Source organism: Myotis myotis, unplaced genomic scaffold, assembly GCF_014108235.1.
Source record: "Myotis myotis isolate mMyoMyo1 unplaced genomic scaffold, mMyoMyo1.p scaffold_m19_p_16, whole genome shotgun sequence".
NCBI classification, from domain to species: domain Eukaryota; kingdom Metazoa; phylum Chordata; class Mammalia; order Chiroptera; family Vespertilionidae; genus Myotis; species Myotis myotis.
In genome coordinates, this window is record NW_023416320.1 from 26,182,583 (window position 1) to 26,209,101 (window position 26,519).

Sequence of the window (26,519 nt, forward strand, 5' to 3'; positions counted from 1 at the left end):
GGATGAGGGGATGATGGCTGTTTGCAGCTGGTCACACACCCTTCAGGGTGGGGGTCCCCACTGGGGTGCCTGGCCAGTCTGAGTGAGGGGCTGAGGGCTGTTTTCTGGCGGGCGGGTGACTGAAGCTCCCAACTGCTCCTTTTCTTTTTTTCTTTTTTTATTCTGGGCCAGCTTTAGCTCTGGCTCCAGCTCTGAGGCCTCTGCTGCTGAAAGCAGGTATCTGGTTTGTTTGTTTTCTATAATCGAAACAATGTATAACTCCAGCTCTGAGATCCTGGCCGGCTGAAAGCAGGTTTCTGGGGTTTTGTTTAGCTTCTGTATTTGTTACAATGTTTCAAACTGCAAGCTCAGAGGCCGGCAAGGCAGGCAGGGAACGTTGGAGTCCTCCATCACTGACGCAAGCAAGCCTCATGTTAGTTTTAAGCTGCCTGGCTGCCGGCCGCCATCTTGGCTGGCAGTTAATTTGCATATCTCCCTGATTAGCCAATGGGAAGGGTAGTGGTTGTATGCTTATTACCATGTTTCTCTTTTATTAGATAGGATACTTAATTTCTTTTTTTAAATAAAATCTTATTAGACTTTGTCTTACATATAGGTAACCAGAAATATGTAACATGGTCACCTCTAGTTGAAAAGGGAATCTAAAAGCAAATATAGATGTGGTCACATTTTCACTCCCAACCCAAAAGGTGCTATTAGCAAGGGATAAATGGGGAATAGCTAGTAACTAGCTGCTAGTTCATATGCATCTGTTTCTCTCACAGGGATTACTAAGACCCCTTTCTGATTCAAAACTCAAATCTGTAATGGGGAAGGTTCAGCTAGATAAGGTTTATTTGAATTGCCAAACTGGTGTTAGGAAATCTTCGTCCAATTGTAATGACTATTTGGAGAGTTGCCTGTAACTGAGAAGAACCCTTTGGGTCTTCTCATTTATGATTACAAAATGTAACTTTCACCAAAAAGTTTTTTTTTACATGATTGAAAGAAGTGACTTATAACCAAAAGTACCAGGATAACTTCTAAGTTTTTGGAAAGATTATTAGTATTATTTCTAGGATTTATGGCCTTTGTGAGAGAAAAGTCCTGCACAACTTTCCATTGAAATAATAGTTGTCAAGATGTTGCCTTTTTTAATATGGTAGCCAGATGTATCCTTTTAGTCCAGTAGTGTTCATTTCTTCCCTGCCTTCTGCAAATGGTTGTAGAGAGAATATATAAATATGTAAAATTTGGTTTTTTATTTTGCTGGATTCCTTAAATCTTGTGTGTGTGTGTGTGTGTGTGTGTGTGTGTGTGTGAGTGTGCGCGCACATGCGCGCACGCACCTATGTGCCTGATGACCAAAAAATAAAACTACATTGCTCTTTGATGATCTGCAAGCATTTTTTAGTCATTTTACATCATATCATGTTGCCTGTAACTTACATTTAACTGTATTTTTGTTAAGAAATTTTTGGTGGTTTAGGGCTGATGTTTAACACATTATAAATTTTTCTATTTAAAATAAAGGGAAATATACTTCCATTCAGGAAAAGAAAAACATTGCTATAGGATTTGGAAAGTTAAGCATACAGAAACAAGACTTGTCTGGGGATTTGGAAGGGTTCAGATATATTGACAGCTATTCTCTTCTGTTGAATTACTGGAATCAAAAAAAGCTCATGTTAATATCGGGAACTTTCGGGCATTCATTCATTCCTTCAACAAATATTTATAGAGCACCTACCACACAACATGAACTGTTCTAGGCTCTGGGGAACATAGTAATAAGGTAGACAAATTTCCACCTTTATAAAGCTTATATTTTAATAAAGATATAGAAGTAAGAAGTAATGTATAGTCAGTTTAGATGGAACAATGGGATAGAAAGGCAGGGTGGGAGTAGGTTGCAATTTGAGATAGGGAGCTCAGCAAAGGCACTTCAGTGACTCTTGAACTAAGGATTAATGTTCCTTTCCTATGTTTAACCCCATTTCTCTCTACTTCAGCGGTTCTCAACCTGTGGGTCACGACCCCTTTGGAGGTCTAACGACCCTGTCACGGAGGTTGCCTAAGACCATCGGAAAAACATATATAATTACATATTGCTTTTGTGATTAGTCACTATGCTTTAATTATGTTCAATGTGTAACAATGAAAATACATCCTGCATATCAGATATTTACATTACAATTCATAACAGTAGCAAAATTACAGTTATGAAATAGCAACGAAAATAATTTTATGGTTGGAGGTCACCACAACATGAGGAACTGTATTAAAGGGTAGTGGCATTAGGAAAGTTGAGAACCACTGCTCTACTTGTTCTTAAACAAAACTCTTTTGGAAGAGCTTTTCATTCTCCCTCAGGCCATTGACTAAAATTCATCATTTTTCTCCATAGTTCTAAATGTACACCTTGGGCAATCCAAATTTTGTGGAATTTAATATATGCTCCCTCTGAAGGACCCTCTTTAGAAAAAAAAAATAATACAATTGCAATTAGAAAACTAGATATAAATACAAATATATAATTTTACTAAGAAGAAACACAACAAATTAGAATTTTTAAAAGCTTACATATCACACAAAAAAAATCACAAAACTCAGGAAAGTAACAAACAAATTTTTAATTAATTAACACCCTTCTATAATCATTTCCCCTTGTATTTTGGCTACCTATTTTTTATTAACTTGCCATAATTCAACAATATTGTAATACCATTTCCAGAAAGATCATGAAAAAAGATAATTTAGCCTTCTAGCTAGATAATTTTATCGTAAAAGATAATCCTAACACAAAAGATTGATTTTTATGTATGTTTAGAATGCATGAAAAATGCAAGTCCCCATAAAATATACTCACTTTATATAATAGATCGTGTTGTACAAAAATAAAACAATCTTATTATCATAAATGTCTAAAAAAAATAGAAAAAAAAACATAGAAGAGAACTTTTATTTTGATTAGTTATCAATTAAACCTTCTCCTTACACTTTTACCCATCTGATGATTTGAAGAAGTTTCCACAGCATACTTCTGGACCGGGACATTTCAAACCTGTTTTATCCCCTCATTCCCAACTACTTCTGGTGTCTGGTCTCATGGGACATATTAACATATTTCTCTGTTCACAAAGTAACATTATTTACATTAACATTAGCATCAGAACTTCTGGTCCTGCATGTCTGTGTCATGAATGAGCCAATTCCATATGGGACAGCCAGTAAGAACTATCCCTATAAGTAATGTTTCAAAAACCACTTACCTCTATTCCACTAAATCCAATCTAAATGTATCGCCAATCCAAATTTCCTTTAATCGTATCTCACAAATTCCAACCTCTGTTCCAGTGCCCCCTGATATAAAGAAGATTGTGGCAGGAGGGAAAAGCAATTCACTGATCTTACAATTTTTCCTCAGGCAAAGCCTCCCTTCTATGCTTATTTTAGGTAGCAGAAGGTTTTATCCCTATATCTTCAGAGAGAGAGAAAGAGAGAGAGAGAGAGAGAGAGAGAGAGCGAGCGCTTTGGCAACACTTAGATTATCTGGGTTAAGATCTGTAGAAGCGTATTTGATGCACACCTGACTCACTGGCATTCCATGTAGAACCCTGGTGAAAAGGTAAGCATAAAAACAGGCAACCCATTCAGATTCTTTCGCTCTGGCATTTGAATGGAAATAAGTCAACATGAATAAAGCCAATTACCTTCCATTTTCAATGTTTTAATGTTTTGGATTTCAAGAAACAGAAGTCTCATATCAACTGCCTTAAATTATAAAAAAAAAAAATTATTGGGACATGTATCTGAAAAGGCAGAGGCAGGGCAGGATATAGCAGAGTTTATTAGTGTCTACTCCAGTTCTTGGTGATTTTCTTGGCTCCACCTTCTTGTGCATGTGGCTTCAATTTTAGGCTGATTTCCTTCAAGGTAGTAAAATTATAAAAGCTTCAGGTTTTATGTCCACATCCTGTATAATCTCAGAAAATAGAAAACTTCTAGGCCCTGTACTCACACCATGGCTATATCCAGGGGAAAGTTCTGTACTGATTTTCATGGACCCAGATATGAAATGATCTCTGAACTAGTACTTGAAGGAAGGAGGAGCACTGCTTTACCAATTAGATTAGGATAAGTGGATTGTGAAAATTGGTAAAGCCAGTTTGTGAAAGCCCTTTCACAAACTGGCTTTACCAATGGGACAACTGGAATGGAATCTAAGGATGCAAACACTAGTTTCTACATATCTGCATAGCTCACCCAATTGACAAAACACTGACATATATTGTATATGTACACATTGTTTGAGGCACATTTTCTATATGCAATCCAATAGTTTAATACTTAGATATTGACTTTGTGTCTCTGTCTCTCTCTTTTTGTTAACCCTCACCTGATGATATTTTTCCATTGATTTTTAGAGAGAGTAGAAGGGAAGGGGAAAGAGAGAGAGAAAGAAGAGTTGATGTTAGAGAGACACATTGATCGGTTGCCTACCACACACACCCCTACAAACTGGGCTGGGTATGGAGCCTGAAACCTAGATACATGCCCTTGACCTGAATCGTACCTATGATCCTTCAGTCCACCGTCTGATGCTCTATCCACTGAGCCAAACCAGCTAGGCTCCTTGTGTCTCTTAATGGAAGATTTACAATGTTTTCCAATTACATTGGCTTGAGCAATAAACCAAGGAGAATACAAAATGACTTAAAAGAGCAATGGGGAAACAGCCTAAGTGCCCAACAGCAGATGAGTGGATTAAAAAACGGGTACATCTACACAATGGAATACTATGCTGCTGTAAAATAGAAGGAACTCTTACATTTGCAACAGCATAGATGGACCCAGAGGGGATTATGCTAAGTGAAATAAGCCAGTGGGAGAAAGATAAATATCACATGACCTCACTCGTTTGTGGAATATAATGAACAACATAAACTGACGAACAAAAACAGATCCAGAGACATAGAAACATAGAACAGATCAACCAACCTCAGGGGGAAGGTAGGGGAGAGGGGTAAGAGATCAACCAAAGGACTTGTATGCATGCATATAAGCACAATCCATGGACATAGACAGTAGGGGGGTGAGGGCATGTGTTTGGGGGGTGGGAATGGCTAGGGAGAAGTCAATGGGGGGGGGGAAGGAGACATGTAATACTTTAAACAATAAAGAATTTTAAAAAAAGAGCAATGGGGAACAAGGAAATTTGGGGTAAAGCTTTGGTTTTAGCCCTAGCTGTTTGTCTTATTCAATCCAATTCACACAACTTTCCCAGGTCTCTCCTTTACCATCTTAAAATAAAAAGTAAGGACATGCCCTGTTAAGTTCCTAAATTTTTAAAACAAGAGGTATATGATAACATTGACTTTCCCTTATTGGAATGCAGTAGGGTTGAGAAGGAAGGGAATCAGGAAATAAAAGAATATTGATGGATAGACAAGATAAAACTCTCTGTTGGTAATCTCCCTTCTGTTCCTCTTGGTAGAAGCCCTGACAGGTAGATGCCCTTAATACAGATAATCCAGCTCAGAGCTGACTCTCAGAAAGCCCCATCCAGAGAGTTTCTGTGCCTGAAGCTAAAACATGAGCAAAATTGTATCCATTGTAATTGCCAAAAATTAAACTAGGGAGAAGGAAGTTAAAGCATGTCAAAATAACAAGGGTTTAGCAACTCTCCATTTCCCCCTCACCCCAGCTTCTGGCAAACACTGTTCTATTCTTAGCTTCCATGAGTTTGACTATTTTAGATAGCTCATAGGAGAGTATTTGTCTTTCTGTGACTGCCTTATTTCACTTAGCGTAATGTCCTTAGGATTTATCCACATTGTCACATATTGCAGGATTTTCTTCCTTTTTAAAGGTTGAATAGTATCCCACTGATATACAACATTGTGCCTATAGATGTGTATTGTATACTTGAAAATCTGTTGAGAAGGCAGACTCATGTTAATTATTCTTACCAAAATATATTTTAAAAAATAATGTAATAAAGGCTTAAAGGAAATGTTGTACGATGTATTGATGGGGAATATTAAAGAGAAGTGGATGTGAACAAATGAGAGATTTGGGAGTCTAGGTTGAGCAGATTCAGTGGCAGGTTGAATGGGCATTTTAAATCCATTTGCCAACATGGGACATGGTATTGTTTTTGTAAATGATAAAAATGGAGGTGTTAGTAAAGTCAGTGGTTTTATTGGGACATTTAAATATTTTGAATCATACTCAGTTGTCAATAGCACATCTTTCAATAGGTATGCAAATGAATATTCTACTGAATTCAGAAAAGAAATTCATTAATGTTGGGTTTATAATAGGCAGGCCTCCCCCAAAGTAGGATACAGCACTGGGTGGTATGCAAATCTTTGATAATATTTTTGCTTATTGTAGAAATATAGTAGGAATTATGAAAATATGAAGCAAATAAGTACTCTTTATTTTTGAGAAAGTCCTTAATAGGCCAAACAATCTAAATTTAGGTGCTTCAGACCTGGCCTGTGTGGCTCAGTTGGTTGGACATTGTCCTGTGCACTGAGAAGTTGCTGGTTCAATTCCCAGTTCAGGTCACAAGCCCAGTTTCAAGTCCGGGGAGTGGAGGTGAGTGGGTGCAGGAAGCAGCTGATTGATATTTCCTTCTCACATCGATGTTTCTTTCTCTCACTCTCTCTCTTTCACTCTCTCTCTATAAATCAATTAAAAATCTTTAAAAAATAAAATAAATCCAGGTGAGTAAAAGTAAAATATTAAATAAAATCTTCAGTAATATAATCTGGCCTATTATTGTAAGCAGAACCAGGGAGAATTAAAATTTTCCCCTAAATTGTATTTTCTTTATTACTAAATATGTAATGTTTACTTGCTTTTGGGAGGGGTGTGTGTGTGTGTATGTATGTGCATTTGTGTATATGTAAGAGACAATCTCAGGACTGATATTTCCTTCACAGCAGAGAAAAATATATAAAAAAGATTAGAGTGCCACAGAAACAAAACTCTTGTGCCTTGTGTATTTAAGATGAAATTGCCCAGTCTTTGAGATATGCAGTGGTGGCTCTCCCAATAGACTGCAGGATCCACAACAACAAAGAACATTTGTTCTTGTTTCCTGTTGTTATTGTTTGTAATCACTGAGCACCCACCATCTCACACAATGCCTGGTACTGGAAATGATCGTATCTGTTGAATAAATAGATGAGATAATTTCCAATGAGCGAATATCCACCAGAGTATCCACCAGGAATAAATAGATATTGTTCATATTCACCCTGAGGGCAGAAGCAAGTTGTTCTTGAACAGGTGGAAGGAAGTCCTACCTCGAGGCCTGGAAGTCAGATCTAGACCGCAAGGAATAGAAATGAGCAACTTTCAGCTCACAGAAACAGCAAGGGTTTGAAATGGACTGTGAGGGTGGAGCTGGTCTTTATTTCTTAGGCATATTCATTTGTAGTAGTCATGAATTCAACTAATTAATTAGTATGTTTATTAGTCTGTTTGATAGATACCAAACTGTATAGAGTTGTAGATATGTTTAACTATATATTTATGCTTTAAACTATTGCCCTAAGAATTTTTAAATACCGTGGCCTTGAACTAGCAGCAGTTAACCTGAAGGCACACATTTTTAGGTGATTTTCCGAGAGCCAGCTCAAAGTAGACAGACAAGTGAAAGACAAGTTAATGTTGTGGAGACAGTACATATTTTTGAAGAGAAATACTAGACACTGCTTGGGAGGAGGAAGCTGGTAGAACCAGAAAGGATAGGAGTTTGAATTTATTGAAAGTTAGGTATAAAGGGAAATAGTACCTTGTTTCTATATACAGGTTGTTGAGATCTGTGGTTATATCCATTATATACATGGCATCTCTAGAAACACAGTGTCTAGCATGTACCAGATCCTCCCACAGTTGTTATCAATATTCCTATTATTATTTTTATAACTATTGTTCTGATCAGAGTTATTATTTTTGTAATTATTACTCTGATTGGCATTGTGCCCAACCAAATAATACATGTAAAATCACTTATTTAGTGTCCTGCACTTCTTTGTTGTTGTTAATCCTCACCCAAGTTTATTTTTTCCATTGATATTTTTTAGAGAGAGTGGGAAGGGGAGAGACGGAGAGAGGGAAACATGGATGTGAGAGAGACACATCGATCGATTGCCTCCTGCACATGACCCAACTGGGGCCAGGGATCATGCCTGCAACCGAGTCAACCGAATTGAACCTGGGACCCTTCAGTCTTTGGGCCAGTGCTCTATCCATTGAGCCAAACTGGCCAGAGCTGCCCTGCACTTTTGTAGATGTAATGGATGATACCAAAATTTGATAATGGCTGAAGTAAGAAATGTAAATTCAACCCTTCAGATAAGATTTATGTGCAGGAGAGATCTATTCAACAAAGAAACAAAATGTATAATACAATACAAATATATTTAGTACTAAATGCTTAGGACGCTTATTTTGTTTCACCTAGTGCCCAGAGTCATGACTAATTCCGGAAGCAAGTGGTCATGGGTTTCCAGAGAAAAGTCACCTTGTCCCTAGTTGAGGCTAAGATAAAAATCAAAAGACATACCATCAGAGGTTTGCTGCCCACAGAACCTAAGAGGTGAAGGGGGACTTAAAGAGTGACAAATGAGACGCAGGGCTTCATTTTCAGGTCTTACTTTTTGCCACAGAAAACAAATCTCATTTTGGTTCTTCTTTTTTTCTTTTCTTTGAACTGAGACACAAGCAATTGTAAGGAAGCTTTATTGCAGCAAAGGGATTCAGATAGTGAGAATACATGGAAAAATGAGGTATCTTTGTCAAGAGCCATAAATTTCCAATTTCTTTCCTAAGAGTTGAGCACAGATGTGGTTCTTCAATGCGTGAGTATTCTAATTAGAAAATGAGCAAACAATTTCCTTTGGAGCAGCCCCCTGTATTTCTGTTTATTTGAAGCAGAAATGTTCACAGAGGCCAAATCTATGTTTACATGCCATGGGAAATGACAATACAGGAGACAATACTTTGGCCAATAAATTTAGGCCAAAATGATATTTTGCATGAACTATGAAAAGAGAACATAAGTCTTCTGTTTTCCTTATAGGTCAGTCTAGCTGTCCTTGACAATAAATATTTTACATCTTTCTTTTGGATCACAGACTTGTTAATGAAAAGTCAGGAAGGGACTCTACAGATATAAACCTTAATGTCTTTCAATATCTTTTTTCTCTGAAGACATAATAAAAGACTGATTTAGTGTTCTTTATGAAGTCTTGTTTATGCTTCTTAACATCCTAGTATAAAAGAAAGGAATTGACTTCATAAGGAATATTTTAAGAACAGCAAACTCCAAAAATGCAAGCTTTAGCTTACAGATTTCCAAATGGAAAATGTGTGTTTCTCTGGTACCTAACAGGTACTCATCACAAGTGCTTACTGCAAGCTAAAGAAAATAACTTGTATAGAACTGGGATTGAAAAAAGTGAACCTAAGCATAAACTTGGAACTCTGAAATAACTAACTGGTGAGAAAAATTTAAAGGTAATCAAATGAGAAATTTATATAAAAAACCTAGAGGAGTATAGTGAGTCTCTGATTTAATAAGTAAGACTGACACAGAAAGGTTAATTTAAATAGTATGCGGAAAGTACACAATCTCTCTATATAAAAGGCTAATATGCAAATTGCCCCCTTGGGAGTTTGATCAGGAGACTGGGAGTTCGATGGCTCACTATGATGTGCACTGACCACCAGGGGGCAGCGCAGAATGAAGGAAGGCCCTGGGGCCGGCAGCTGGCAGCCAGAAGGAAGGCCCCAGCCAGCCAGGCCTAGGGACCCTACCCATGCACGCATTTGGTACACCAGGCCTCTAGTTTATAAATAAAAGACTAATGTAAGCATTAATGAAGCATGGTTTACTATGGGGTAAAGAGAGAAACTGATAGTCGATTATTTGTTTATTCATTCACTAAATGTATCTTGGTACCTACTAGGTACTTACAACTGTCCTAGGTTCTAGAAACAATATAGTGTGCCAAAATGATAGAAAGGAACATTTAAAATTAATATTTAGGGTAAAATACCTTTTAATTATGCTTCAATACCTACCCAGGACCCCATCTGTGAAAATAGAATCTAATCAACACAAAAAGATGTGTTATATAGAGGCAGTTGGCCCTTCTCTTATAAACTGGTAACCTGCTGGCTATGTTACATTTGCAGATTTTGGGTTATGTGATTCTAACAATCTCAAAATAAATGATAACTCAAAACTAAAATCTGGGTCAGATGCAAAGGGCAAGTGCTGTTTTCTCTTGACCTAATGTATTAAAAGCATGCCATCAGGGATCTTTGACCTATATCTGTCAATTCAAAAGAACAAAAAAACAAAACAAAGCAATGATCATAGGAGAAAATTACACTATTATGTATTCTTCATAGCTACCAAATATTCTCCATATTACTTTATGGTACAGGATTCTTGATCTTCTACTGTAATGTTGAATTTATTGCTACCAGATGCTTGGCCAAGTGCCTTGGGTTACCCAGGTTCACTGGCCCAACAAACAAAACACAATTGGAATCATATTGAGTACATACATTTGATGAAATAATGATATGTACGAGAAATAAGAAGGACAGAGCCAAAGGGGAACAAAAAATTGAAATGCTGTCTTAGAGGGTAGAAACACAAATTCCAAAAACTTTTAAGAACTGAACTCAACGTTCTAAAGAAAAGGTTCACGTGTGAGCAAATTCCAGTGGCTACCAGGACACACTGTACTTGTATATGTAAAGTTCTGTTTTAAGGGCCTGGGAGAAGGACAGACTGTGTAAGTGATGAACTCCACATTTCCCCCACATGCAGAAACCTATTGCAGTCCTATTTGTCACAGCTCATCTGCACGAAATTAGATTTTAAATTCATTTTTATATTTATGTTAGATTGATCTTGGCAGATGGTTTTTCATAAATCCCTATGTTCAGTAAATCATGTTGAACAACTTACCTTTAGAGCTCAATAAGCAATAGCTGTGTGTTTAGTAAATTAAGAAAAGAACATTCAGACAGTTCAATTGAACTTCACTGCCCAGCTTGCCATCTCTCCTGGCTCCTACGTGCTAGCACTACTTACTTCTTCAATTGGCCCCTTGAGTTCGTACCTCCTGCAAGATGACAGATAGGAGCAATCAGTGACATATGTAGAGTAATGGAAACGAATGTGTCACTGGAGCCAGAGAATCATAGGTAGAGTAAAAGCTCTGATATTTCCAACATGTAGGACTTCTCTGAGTTTCAGCTTCGGTATTTTTATCTATGAAAAGGGGATTCTAAAGCATTCCTTGTCTATCTAATAAGGTAGGTGTGATGACTACCTGAGAACATGTGTGGAATAGCTTTGTAAATTAGAAAGTGCCTTACCATCGCAAAGTATTTGCAATGTGTGAAAATAACATTTAAATCTGAAACTTGAACCTCGAGTACATTTGACAGAGTACTATTAATATTCAATAAAAATTTGGGAGACATTTAAACAAATCCTGCCACATCCTTCAATTTATTTTCAATTCTATCTGATTTGTGAGAACCATGACTCCTTGTTGTTATAATGCCCAGGTAATTGTATAATCAGAAAATACCAGGGGCAAAGAACAAGTGTTAAGCTACTCCATGTTTCCACTGAGGTGACTTTCTGGAGGACAAAATGTATAACAAAAGCCGGAAGTATAGCCATTAACTTCCTTACTAAAGAGAACATTTTCTTAGCTAGGACTTAGAAAGGTGTTAAATCTCTTTTGCAGTAAAAAAAAAAAAAATTAAGTATACTACCTTAATCATTTAAGTGTAGAGTTCAGTAGTTTTCAGTATATTCATGTTTTTATGCAACAGACTTCTATAACTTTTTAATCTTGCAAAACTGAAACTCTATACCCATTAAACACCAATTTTCCCTCCCTCCGGTCCCTGGCAGCTACCTCTCTACTTTTTGTCTCTATGATTTTAACTACATTAGATACTTAATATGTGTGGAATCATATAGTATTTGCCCATCTGTGACTGGGTTATTTTTCTTAGTATAATGTCCTCAAGGTTGGTCTATGTTGTATAATGTGACAGGGTTTCCTTCTTTTTAAAGGCCGTATTACATATCATTGTATATATATTTTTTATTTTATCCATTTATTTGTCAATGGACATTTGATTTGCTTCCACTTCTTCCTATTGTGAAAAATGCTGCAATGAAGATGGGTGTGCAAATATCTCTTCAAGATCCTGATTTCAATTCATTTGAACACATACTCAGAAGTAGGATTTCGGGATCATATGATAATTCTTTTTAATAATGTGAGGAACCTCTGTGCTACTTTCTATAAAAGCTACACCATTTCACATTCTAACCAATAGTGCACAAGGTTTCAATTCCTTTACATCCTTGCTAACACTTGCTATTTTCTGTTCTTTTGATATTGACCATCCTAATGAATGTGATGTAATATCTCATTCTTGCTTTGATTTGCTTTCCCTTATGATTAATAATGTTAAGCATATATTAATATGATTGTTGGACATTTCTATATCTCTTTGGAGAATTGTCTATTCAGGGCCTTTGCCCATTGTTTTTTTAAAATTGGATTATTTATTTATAAAAAAATAATATTTTTATATTAATTCCTTATCAGGTATGTGATTTGCAAATATTTTCTCCCATTCCAGAGGTTGGCTTTTCACTCTATTTATTGTTGTCTTTGATGTGAAGAAGTTAAGTTTGAAACTGTTGAAATGTCCATACTACCCAAAGTTATCTACAAATTCAATGCAATCCATATACAAATCCCAATGGCATTATTTGCAGACATAAAAAAAAAAACCCACAAAAAAACTCCCTTAAAATTCATACAGAATATCAAGGGTCCCTGAATAGGCAAAAGAATCTTAAAGAGAAGAACAAAGTTGGAGGCCTCACACTTCCTGATTTCAAATCATATTCTAAAGGAACAGTAATCAAGACAGTGTGTTTTTGACATAAAGGTAGATATATCAGCCAGTAGAACAGCACAGAGAGCCCAGAAAACAACCCTGGCATATATGGCCAAATGATCTGTGACAAGACTACACTGTGATGAAAGCACAGTTTCATCAATAACATTGGAAAACTGGATAAAAATGAAATTGGACCCTTTATTCCTTACAGAAATGAACTCAAAATGAGTTAAAGACTTAAATGGAAGACTAAAACTATAAAACTCCTAGAAGCAAACACAGGGGAAAGGTTGAGGACATTGGATTTGGCAATGATTTCTAGTATATGACACTAAATGCACAGGCAATAAAGGCAAAAGTAGACAGATGGTACTATATCAAATTAATACACATTTTAAACTAACAGAAGTCCAGTGTCATGAAAATTATAGTATGAAATCTCATTGTATGTCAAATCACCACAATAGGAGTTACTCTAAATTATACAGAGGCCTGTGGACAAGGCATGGGGGGAAATGTTTGTATTCACTAAGTGAAGGTAGAGGGAATGGAGATAGCTTGAACCCATATGTGATATTTAGAGACCCAAGACCACGTGATCCAAGTGAGGAGGTTTAAGTAATGTAGTTTGGCTGGAACACAGCAAGTACGTAAGTAAGAGAGACTGCAACTTGCCCTATTTTTAAGTGGACACAATTTATCACAGTCCAAAGTAAGTACCATTATTTTTGCTTGATTACTCTTTATCTTTATTTATGACAGATAATATAAAAGTTTTATTCATTCCAACATTTCTTGAGTACTTGTTATATAGAAGGAGAGGGCTAAAGCTACACAAAAGTATAAATCTTATAAAATCCATGTTCCCTATTATCTATATTTTATTAAATAAAAACCTCTTCATGTTGTTAAATCTAGTTCATTGAACAACAATTTATTGAGTTTCTGCTATCTCTGAGGCACCACGGAAGGCACTGGGAGTACAAAGATAAATGGTTTTTTTTGTGTTTGTTTTTTTTTCATTTGTATCCATAGATTCTATTTGTCAGTATTTTATCTTCTCTCTGAGTCAGGCTCAGATTCTTCACAGACATCTTAAGTTATACATCTCTGAACTAGATATAATGCTCTTCTCAATGCCTCACAAAGGGAATTTACAGATATTTACACTTGCTCGATTCAATAACCACTTATTGAACAACATCTATATACACTAGAGATGTGAAAATAAAGAAGGTACAACCGCTCCCCTTAAAGTATAAAAGAACAAAACGGTGGTATAGAAATTTCTAGTGCTTGCCCCCCACCTTCAAACATCAATTTAAACAACTATTCACATGCGAAAATACCCTTAATGCATGCTTTAAAGTGCCCCAGCACCATGTGGGCCACACAGTCCCAGATCTCCCGCCCACCCTAGTGCCAGGCCAGCCCCATGTACTTCAACTTCAGACTGGCTCTCCTGGACCCAGACTCCTGGCCTGCTCCATTTCCAGGCCAACCCCCATGGTCCCAGCCTTAGGTTGACTCCCACAGATCCATTCTGGCCTGTTCCAGGGCTAGATTGGCCCCTGCAGGCCCAGCCTCCAGGTCAGCTCCAAGTTACAAGCCTCCCTTTCCTCATCTGTAAAGGAATGATAGTACAGAACATTCTTTTCTCAGACAATCTGGTTGTACAACCAGCTACTATATATAAAGATTTTAGAATGGTGCTTGGCACTGGTAAGTGTTCAATAAATGTTGGCAGTTATCTATCCTGTATGTGATTTTTTTTCCTCCAAATTTAAACGTTTACAAATGCAAGAGTTTGCTTTATAAAGAAATACATTTCCAATTGTTTTTATTTCTATCAGAGGTTTAACAGCTCACCCCATTTTCCCTATAAGCATCTTAAAGCTCTTCTCTGGAATGTGAGATCCTTTGTCCCAGAGGTAGAGCAACAGAACTTGGTACAATATATGAAGGCTGAGATCCTTAGAAGTTGTGAACCATATTATCTGAGAACACAATGTCTGAGCCATGGATACATGTTGAATCGTTTAACTTAAAGGAGATAGGAGTGGCACATTTCCTGAATGAAAAAGATAGGTGACCACACAGGTGGCATTAACTCAGGTCAGGTGGCACAAGAATCCGTGGGTACTAAACAGTGAGGGATTGGGCGTGGGCAGCTTCATGGAAAGCTGTAGTGGCCTGGAGAAAGGGGTTTCAGTGGGCAGCGTAGAAGTTGGACACCAATCCTCAAGCAAACTGCACAGCTCTGACAACATCATTTCTGTCACCAGAATGGATAGAAAAACTGCAGGAACTCTCCAAATGAGCATTACATAAGCTCTAGCACTGATGTGTCTGTTGTGAATCATAGTGTGTGTACCCAATGCATAGATAAAATGTGATTTCCTGAAAGAACGATTTGAAAAAGTTTTATTTTAATAAAGCAAAATAATGTGATTTTTTTTTTTCATCTGAGAATCACAGAGCATAATTATACCCATCATACTTAACTACTCTGTTAGGCCCATGCCAATGTCATGTTATAGAGCATGCTTCATGTGTCTGTTTTTTATTGTGGTGATGGGGTAAATGAGTGGAAATAAAACTAATAACATAAAATGTTCTTTCCACAAACACCAAAAACAGCGATTCAATAAATTGAAACCATGTTGGGTCTAAGGTCATGCTTAATTAGCATAAAGGAAGCCCTGGAGGATGAGAAAGACCCCCGTACAGATGAGCAACTCAAACATTAAATGGTCACATATGAAAAAGAAACTGACACCACCAGCAATATGCAGTCATGTTGCATCAGGAAAGTGTTGCCAGCTGAGCTGAATAGAGATGTCTAAAGATGACACAGGGTGCTTCTAAAGGGAATAAGTGAAGATTGCCAAAGTGTGGCGTGAGCTTGGATGCTAACTCTGCCATTTACCAGTTGTACACCTTTGGATAAAATATTTTAGCATATTCACCATTTATTTTATAGTAAAAACTGTGATAATAACAGCCAATTGTGCAGGATTATTAGAAGAGTTATAGCTAATCCACGTATGAGAATCCCTCACTCAAAACATGGCAAATTTTAGGGGCTTAGTTGGTTTGACTCTGTTCAGTGGAGAGCATTCAAATGGAGAGTATGTTTTTTGGTCAAACATTTGGCTATTTTGGTGTTAGTTAGACATGTTGGATTGACTCTTACTTTCCAACCAGAAGTATAATCTTTAATTATCCATCCAGATATTTGATGCCGTGCAGACACACTAGGAGTCCATGTTTAATTATGAAAGGACAGCCAATAACACACCATCTAAAGAGATATGAATGTAAAGATAAAAAGACTGGACCTACAGTATTGTAGAAGCTCTGTCTCTTTCTCAGACGTTTAAGTGTACTGGAAATCTTAACTAGTGGAAAAGCAGAAGAGCACAAGTTTGATTTTAAAAGTTACTTGTGTATAAGTCAAACTGATAAATACCAGTAATCAAATAGGGTGGATGATCTGCAGAAGAACAAGGTGGAGTTACTAAGTGCTAGTTGTAAAGAAAAAAATATATATTGGCAGAAACTTATCAACTACAAAATGGCAAGTGACACAATCTTACCTCAAACTGGCTTAAGCCAAAAATAATTTAGTGGTTCCTCTAAAGGAAAAAATCAAGAATTAAAAGGTAGATCTCTGATCAGGCTTGACAAGAACCAAAAATTCTACCACTATCACCAAGATTTGATCGTTCTCTATATCTCAACTCTCCCCCACCTTTAGAATTTTACTTTTAGACACACTACCTCTTGTTTTGACAAGATGATTATCAGAAGCTATTCTGATGTCAACTTTCCATAACTTAATCACATCACCAGTACTCATACCCATCCACTCTCCATATTCTAAAAGGACTATAAAGCAAGAACAGAGGAAACAGGTGTTAAAATATTTCATGTTGTCTAAGAGTTCTGACTGAGGTCCCAAGGTGTAAACAACTAGTATCAAAGTATCTTTCCTTCTAAAGAGAAGCTCTCAACCAACGATACAAGCAGGGATTGCTGAGAGGTGGCCCAAATAGTTTTTTAGTCCATTATCTATCATCCACCTTTGTCTTGCAATTTATGAAAATGTATGGGTAAATATTTCTGGGGAAAATTTTTCAGACTGGTAGGAAATGCTATATTTTGGCTTTCTCCTTCGTTTGGAGGAAGAATAGACAGGTTTGACCCCACCATCAAGAAAAGAAAGGGGCGGGGCCAGCATGGCTCAGTGGTTGGGTGTTGACCTATGAACCAGAAGGTCATGGTTTGATTCTGGTTAGGACCATGCCCATGTTGTGGGCTCAATCCTCCCGAATAGGGGGCATGCAGGAGGCAGTCAATTGATTAGTCTTTCTCATCATTGATGATTCTGTCTCTCTCTCTCCCACTCTCTTCCTCTCTTTGAAATCAGTAAGATAGATAGATAGATAGATAGATAGATAGATAGATAGATAGATAGATAGATAGATAGATAGATCTGGGCTTGGGGATATGCATAGCATCAGATGAGTAAAACATCATTTTATCATTTTACTCTCCTTCCTTCTTCCTTAGAGGAGAATGGGGCCAATGGAGTGGTGGGGGTGAGGAGGATGACGTAAGAGGCCAGAGAAGAAATCAATTGCATCCTCTTTCCCCACAAGTGACATGATCTAAGAAAGGAGAAGGGGAGGTGGCGGGGAGAGAAAGAGAGAGGAAACAGGAAGGGCAGGAAATAAACTTAAATGGAAGATTGAAGTATAACTATTTGAGCACAATCTCACAGTAACATATTAGTTTTTAATACATAATATACAATTGTAACAATAACAGAGAGTAACTCAAAACCTTATTACATTTTCCTGATATTCTGACCAAGGACAGGGATTAGTCTGAAGAGCTATGTGAAAGAAAAGTAAAGCTATGGCCAACTAAACCTCATCAAGACTTTTAATATCCATATGCCATTTACAAATACATTCCAGAAATTGCCTCAGAACTCCCCACTACCTCCATGATTGTTCCCCAAGGATTCACAGTTGCTCTCAACAACTTTGGCACACATCCAGTAATTCAAAATGATGGCAGGTTTTTGTGTGAAGTGGTTAGATTTTAGCTATATTCCATGTTCTGAAAGAAAGAGTAACATTCACCATATTTTAATTCAGTATTTGCTAAGTGCCAAACACTATTCTAAGGTACTTTTGACTCAACAATAACAAGGTTTCTGATTTCCTTGCACTTATATCTTAAAAAGAAACAATGAAATAATACACGAATAAACAAGAAGGAAATATCACATGCTGATAAGTTCCAAGCAGAGAGCTTAAATGGAGTGATGTGATATGGAGAGGTGCTCAGAGAGGCCTCTGTGCCTGTGAGGAAGTCCCTTAAGTTGGTAAAAGACAGTGATGGGTGTGGCATGAACCACAAAGAAAGATGGGTTTGGTCCTCATATGCTGCCCTGCCAGGATTCATTCCAGGAAGAATGTTCTGCCCTTCCTTTCTGAGAAAAGAACCAGCAAAAGCTTCTTAATTGGGTCTGGCTTAGTTGTGGATACGTTTATAAACATACTTATTTACCTAACAGAGCAAGATTAGATGACCCACTACATTCCAATCAGGAAGAGGAATAATTACCAGCCTCTTTAGAACACCCAATGCCTACATCACAGTGAGTTACATAGTTTCAGTTGGGCACATTTTCCATTAACTTTAAGAAATGAGGAAATTGAGTCCCTGAAAAAAAAATGAGTCAGTTAAGGCTGCATGTTGATTCTGGGGCTCAGCCCAGGCCAAGGTTAAGCTTTCTGACTTTAGTTTAAAGCATTGGAATGGTCAGACTGCTCTAACTAAGCCCAAATGACAACACTTGCTAATTTTATATTACACGTGGAATGCCCATGGTAGTGGCCATTGGACAGACTGACAAAAAGAAATTAGACAAGCTGTTAGAATATCCAATGACTAACTGTTAAAACTGAATCAAAGAAAACAGTGTCAAACACCCAAAAATACACAACTGGCACTACATCTTAAAGGCATCTTGTGGGTACATCTCAGAGAACCAAAATGGCAGTTCACCAAAGCATACTTATTTGGGCTTTAGACATTGAGGAAAATCTGGATTCCAAATGCAGTCACTCTAATCACATATGTGTTTGTTTTGTTTTTTTCCTTGTTTCAAACCCTCTTCACCATCTGCCTCCACCAGCAAAGTCAAGGGTGCAAATATAGCCTTACATGATAGATAACTGCCAAAACCACGCTTTCCAGATTATTTAGAGATGGTGAAGGCAAAGATGATCTCTGTTTACCAAAGGCAATTCATGCTTCAGCAAAATGTGTGATCTCTGCTAAGAAAGTGGCTTAATCAGTAATAACCTGAAAGCCTAGCAGAGACTTTGAGAATGATAGAATGCATGTGCATTGATATACACTTATGCAGATTTCAAAGGTGTTTAAAATTATTACATCAGGGTTTTTGATGTGCCTGATATGAACAAAGAAACAAAATGAGAAAATTGGGCATTATGAAAAGCCCTTCATTATTAAAGAGGAAAAGTGAGAGATTTAAGCTCCTCAGAAAGAAGACCTCTGGTAACCCCAGCAAGAGGGGTTGAAATTATTTAAGCACCTTAAAGGAACGGAGTAAGGAAGGTGAGTGGTCAACAAATGTATATTCAGGGTTTACTATGCGTTTATTGCAGGGTATATAATAACCAAAAAGAAATTAGACTTTGTCTGTGCCCTTGGCAACTGACAGTTGGTGAAGAAAGGGAGGCTCAAAGGGGATATTTTGAATTACAGATGAACATGGGGATAACAGAAGTTTACTGACGTTGTTAATGAAACACATAACTTAGAGAAGTCAGAGAACATGTCCTGCGGAGTCTATGTATTATTAAGAGCTCATTGATTATTTTCCCCCTCAAACTGTACTTGTATATGTGATTGAGAGTTAAGTTAAAATGAAATCGTAATGTTGATCAGTATCTACACTAATAAAAGACAAACATGCAAATTGACCATACCTTCGCTATGCCTTAAGTCACGCCCGCCAGCCAATCAGAGTGAGTATATGCAAATTAACCCAACCAAGATGGCAGCCGGCAACCACAGAGCTGGAGCAAGCAGGAGGCTTGGTTGCCCCAATGATGGAGGAAGCCAAGCTTCCCAGCTCTGAGCTCCACTCAAAGCAACAAAGTTTTAATTATAGAAGGTAAATAAACCCCAGATACCTGCTTTTAGCTGGCTGTGGCCACAGAGCTGGAGCGAGCAGGAGGCTTCTGTCCCGCCCACCCTGGCCAGCTCTGAGCTCCTCTCAAGGCTACAAAGTTTCAATTATAGAAGGTAAATAAATCCCAGAATAAAAAGAAAAAAGAAAAAAAGGAGAGGCTGGGAGCTTTGGTCACCAGGGGGCTTGGCCAGCCTGAAAACGGCCCTCAACACCCCACCCTAAAGGGGGTGTTGCCAGCCTGAAAACAGCCATCAGACCCTCACCCAGGCTGGCCAGGCACCCCAGTGGGGACCCCCACCCTGAAGGGAGTGTGACCAGCCTGCAAACACCCATCAGCCCTTCACCCAGGCTGGCCAGGCACCCTAGCAGGGACCCCCACCCTGATCCGGGACATCCTTCAGGGCAAACCAGCTAGCCCCCACCTGTGCACCAGGCCTCTATCCTATATAATAAAAGGGTAATATGAAAACTGACTCTAATAGCAGAATGACTGGGAATGACTGGTCACTATGACACACACTGACCACAAGGGGGCAGACGCTCAAAGCAGGAGCTGCCCCCTGTGGTCAGTGTGCTTTCACAGGGGGAGCTCTGCTCAACCACAAGCCAGGCTGCCAACTGCCAGCACAACAGTGGTGGGAGCCTCTCCCGCCTCATCAGCAGCACTAAGGATGTCTGACTGCAGCTTAGACCTGCTCCCCGCTGGCAAGTGAACATCCCTCGAGGGCTCCCGGACTGCCAGAGGGGTGTCTGACTGCCAGCTTGGGCCCGATCCCCCAGGGAGCGGGACTAAGCCAGCAGGTGGACATCCTCTGAGGGGTCCCACACTGCAAGAGGGCATAGGCCAGGCTGAGGGATCCCCCCTTAGTGCACAAATTTTTGTGCACCGGGCCTCTAGTTTAGAATAAAAAAGAATCCTTAAAATCATGTGTTGTCTTCAGATGCAGGGAATCTTGGTCCATGAGCCCCCAAGAAAGTCAGTGACAATGGGCAAGACAAATTGAGCCCTTACATGGCATGTGAGGTTCCAAGCACATTTTCACAGGTCCCTCAGTGTAACCAGGCTAGCTTCTTAGCAATGTACTTTGTTTGATTAAGTTTCCTTAGCACTGTTATGGAAAGTCAGCGAAGCTAGTGAGGAAAGAATTATCTTTCCCTCCAATGGGTTGGCTTCAAATGTTTACTGGGGCATTTTAACTATTATTTAAATACTAGTGACCTGGTGCACAAATTCATGCACATTAAAAGGAAATTAATTAGAAGGTGACTGGCGGGGCAGGACTGGGCTAGATGGGCTGAACACGCTCTGGAGCCAACCTTCCATGGTCCCTCCCTGGCATCTGCAGAGTAAGTGGGGTCCCTCCAGCAGGTGGGGTCCCTCAGCCTGGCCTGTGGGGATTAGGCTGAAACCGGCTCTCCAACATTCTCCAAAGGAGTCCTGGAGTTTGAGAGGCCACAGGCCAGGCCAAGGGACCCCACCAGTGCATGAATCCATGCACCGGTCCTCTAGTATATAGATAAAATTGTGTCTCTTATCCCCTCAAGAATGTCCTTGTCTGCAATCCCCCAAACTGATTTCACTCAATCTCATTTATGTAGGCTCCTATTAAACTCTCCCAAGTCTATTGGTCAACAAATAATTTTGTGGCATAGAAAAAATTTTCTTAAGTGATCTTAATCTAGATAGAAAGGAAAGCTTTGCATATTAGCTCAAGATCAATTAAAAAATATAGATACATATTTTCTCAGCATACTAGTTCTCAGAGGATTATACAAATGTGTTTAGTAGTCTCATTACAGAATATACTTGGTATCTGCTTCCTCTTTGGGGGAATAAAGGATTCCTTCAGCTCAAATGCTCATCAGGTACCATAAACACATGAGCAGCCCACTTTGATGTTTAAGATACACCATTTTTTTTTCTTTTTTTTTACTTTGGAAACAAAAAAAAATTTTTAAATACATTGCATTAGTTTTATATTGCTGCCATAATAATGAATTACCAAAAGCTCAATGGCTTAAATTAATACAAATTTATTATATAGTTCTGGAAGTCAAAAATGAGTCTTGCAGGGGTGAAACCAAGGGGTCAGAAGTCTGCTTCTCCTCTCCAGGAGAGAATCAGTGTCCTTGCTGTTTCCAGCTTCCAGCCTGCATTCCTTGGCTCATGGCCCTTCATCACTCAAACCTCTGCTTCAATTGTCACATCTCCTTTTCTGACTCTGCACCTCCTGCTTCCCTCTTATAAGGATCCTTGTGATTAAAATGAGTCCACCCAAATCATCTCCCCATCTCAATAGCCTAAAATACCATCTGACATTTTTTTGCCATGAAATATAAAATATTCACAGGTTTGGGAAGTATTCTGTGGCCTTCTTTAGGGGGTCCATTATTTGCTATTAGACTACAACACACATCAATACATAAGAGAATGGAAGAAAAATGAATAGCTTTCAACAAAGCAATAACTTTGAAAGTGAAGTATGGTAGCAATCATCTCAGGTAGAAACTATAGTTTAACTTTAACCCTGCTGTTTGGTTTCTGTACTTATTTGCTTGCCAAAAATAATAGAAAAAGTTATTTTGATTTTCTGAATTATATAAATCATCCCCTTCGATTAAATACCCTATTGATTGCAATATGAATATCCCATTGATTGTGGTCATACTGGTTATCAAAGCACATTCTTCTGTACCTGGGAAGGACAGCACAATTATCCCAAGGTCAGAGGGCTCCAGATAATGTGTCCCTGTTGACTCAGTGGTCCCAAGACCCTAGGACTCTAGATAATGTGTTTCTGTCAACTCAGTGATCCGGAGACCCAAGACTATAATTTAGATAACATGCTTAAGTCTGCTTCTGTAAACTGCTTTTTTTGCAAACCAGGTTCCTCATTCCAAACCCTGGGATGTAATCAATACCTTTGTGATCTTTGCTTATATAAATCTGATGTTGGGGCTGGGGAGGGTACTATGAGATTTGGGAGAGTGAAATGCCCCCTCATAGTCCCGGATTTATTGCGGATTTGCAATAAATGTGACTCTTTAATTCGACTTCTTGAGGCATCCTTGTGTGATTTGCTGGGTACATTACAACAAAAGCAAGAGCTATGAAAGATTTCTTCCGTTTCTCTATTTTTTCTCAAAAAAAAAAAAATAAAAAAACAACACAACAAAGGCATCAGAGTATCTTTTTAACCAACACAATATGAATATAATACAAGTTAAATGTAGGATCTTAAACTTCTTCCAAAAACCAAATGAACTTTTGCCAAGTAATGCGTAGTTTCTACTTTCCACTGTGGTCAAGGACACACAAAAAAGTCACTGTGCAATATGAGGAAACTATTTCATATACACATTGAGAAGAGCTCATTTAAAAACACATTATCTGCCAAAATAAAATTGCAATTTTAACCTACTAACCTGAAATTACACAGAAATTTCAAAAGTAATTGAAAGTCACGAACTGGGAGGGATTACAGGCAACACAATATCCTAAATGTGTGAGACAGATGCTTATTTGTGTCAGAGGTCAATGCTCAATTATAATCTGTGTCATCAGCTGAGCCAGATAAAGACAGGATGCTATTGGGAGAGAAGGGTTGCGATAGAAGAGGAAGATTAGATATTAAGATACACACACACAAAAAGGAAAGTCAAATCAATTAAACGGATCTCTAACCAAAACCAAAGAGGAGGAGGAAAAAATACTAAACACAACAAACTACCAATCATTTTCTACAGAGCCGATTTCTGAATATATGAAAACAGGTAAGACTCTGATACATGTTGAGCATTCGACCAGCATTTGACATGAATCCCACATTATTTAATTTAATTCTTTTGGAAATTCTGGAGTAGACCTCTCATACCTGTTTTATAGATGAGGGTCCTAGAGAATAAAGATATATTGGTGGCATGAAGTTCACACAGCAAATTTGGCAGCAGAAAAAGATGATTTTTGCTTCCAATGCCCATTTTTAGCATGCTATTTCTTCTTTAAAAATATGTTTTTATTGATTTCAGAGAGAGGAAAGGAGAGGGAGAGATAGAAATATCAATGATGAGAGAGAATCATTGATTGCTGCCTCCTGCATGCCCCCTATTGGGGATTAATCCCACAACCTGGGTATGTGCCTTGACTGGGAATTAAACTGTGACCTCCTCGTTCATGGGTCAATGCTCAACCACTGAGCCACACCAGCAGGGGTAGCATGCTATTTCTTGCTGCCTTAAAAATGCTTCTATATTATATTTCCTATACACTAGAAGACTCAACAAAGACATAGTATTTTTCTCAAGGTAACTAAAGTGAATTTTTAAAACTCTTCTTAGAGATATTGTAATGGGTAGATAGGACACATACTATAATAAATAAATAAAAAGTTGCCACTTGCCTATGTTCGCAAAACAAATAACAACTATTCAAAAATAAAACAAGTCAAAAACCCCTGCCAAGTGCCAAGGACTGTTTTATGAGTTAGAAATCCATTGATGAATAAGACAACAGAGTTCTTGCCCTTGTGGTGCCCACCGTTTAAGATGGGAGCAAAGGCAAATGGCTACATTAAAATTGATAGTAAGGATGGAGTTGTAGTGGCTATAGACCAAGGGCACCTAACAATGTCTAGAGAAGCACCGATGGCTTCCCAGAAGAAGTGGCCTTTGGACTGAGATCCAAAGGATAGCTAGGAGTTAACCCGGAGTAAAAGTGAAGGTTGGTAAGGATATAATATTACTAATCTTTGCATTTCAAGCATCCCTAGTCCAGTGCCTGAAACATTTAGGCATTCAACGAGTACTTGACAAACTGATTTTAAGAAGGAAATTTAAACAATGGAACAATTTATGTTGGCAGCAAAAAGGGTAGGTGATTAAAGCCTATAAGGATGCTGTGGCTGTGATAAGGGGAAATTCTTCCCCATGTCCTGGTATAAAAGAAACGGGTAGACCCTGCTACAAAACACTCTGGAAAACAAACAATTTTTTTTCTGTTTTTAGTAGCATAAAGGAACTACTAATTTTGAGACACTATAGACCTTAGGCTCAATGAGATATATTTTATATACTTATTTTAAATATTTAAAAGTTTTAAATTCCCAGTGCATACCCAGCCCATAGCCAAGTGTATTAACTGGTGTTCCTCTGGCTCTGAGGTAGTGTTGTCCAAGTAGGATTTATTGCAATGACAGAAATGGTTTATGAATCTGCACCATCCAGTATGGTATCCACTCGCCACATTTGAATACTCAACCCTTCAAAAGTAGCTGGTGTGAATGAAGAACCTTTAAGAAATTTAAACAAAACTGGCTTACTGAATAGCACATATCTACGGTGTGAGGAAATGGCAGAATATATTCTTTCCTAGAAGAGGCTTAGGTTAAAAACGTAAAAGCAATCAGATGAATTCATAGTTTTATTGTTAACATATTCGTTGTTGAGATCAGGGGAACCATCATGTTCTTCCACAATAAATTCCAAAGCATCAGAGTCAAGGACAGAATATTACCTAGAAGACAAAATATATGCAGTCCTGTGGCAATTTAGGAGGCCTAACCCTTATGTAAGTGCCAGCAATGCAGAATCATTTTTGATTAAACTCCATGGAGACCCTCCACTTCATATCTATACGTTTTTGGCAAGTCTTTCAATCTCAGTATCAGTGCCCTGACCTGAAAAATGGGAGTATTAATAAACCCAAGAAATAGCATGTGTTATTTGACTAATTCATTATCTGTTACGTATTAGGCCCTTAAGAGAAAGAAGTCGATTATCCTTTCCAGAAGTATCTAACTCATTTGGAAGAAGAATAACTTGACCTCTGGGCCTCAATTCATATTGAGAATTCATTTACTGGTACTTTCTGACAAGTTAATGAAACTCAAATAGGAGTGACTATTAAGATGTTGACTGTGAGGAAAGAATAAGGCAACTGGTTAATTTCACACTGTTCTAAAGAGCCAAACTGGAACAATAACTGTATTTATCTATTATAACTCATGACTGAAGTTAAGCTGCTGCTAATCCTTAGAACTATTCAGACTTTCCAAGGAGGATGGGTGGATAAAGAAAGAGAAAACCCATACAGTCCTAGCTAGGTAAATCTTTGCAACTGTTTACAAGACAAAAAGGAACTCTCTATAGAAACCAAATATAAATAGCATATGCTATTAAACTCAAAACACATGAAAAAACAAAAGGAAGTCACATATATTTTCTCAATGTGACAGGCTCTAAGGCAAATTTTGGGGGAAGTTGAATAAGGCCACAAAAAAGGCCTTAGCTTCTTTCAAAAATCATTAAACTATACCCCCTCTCC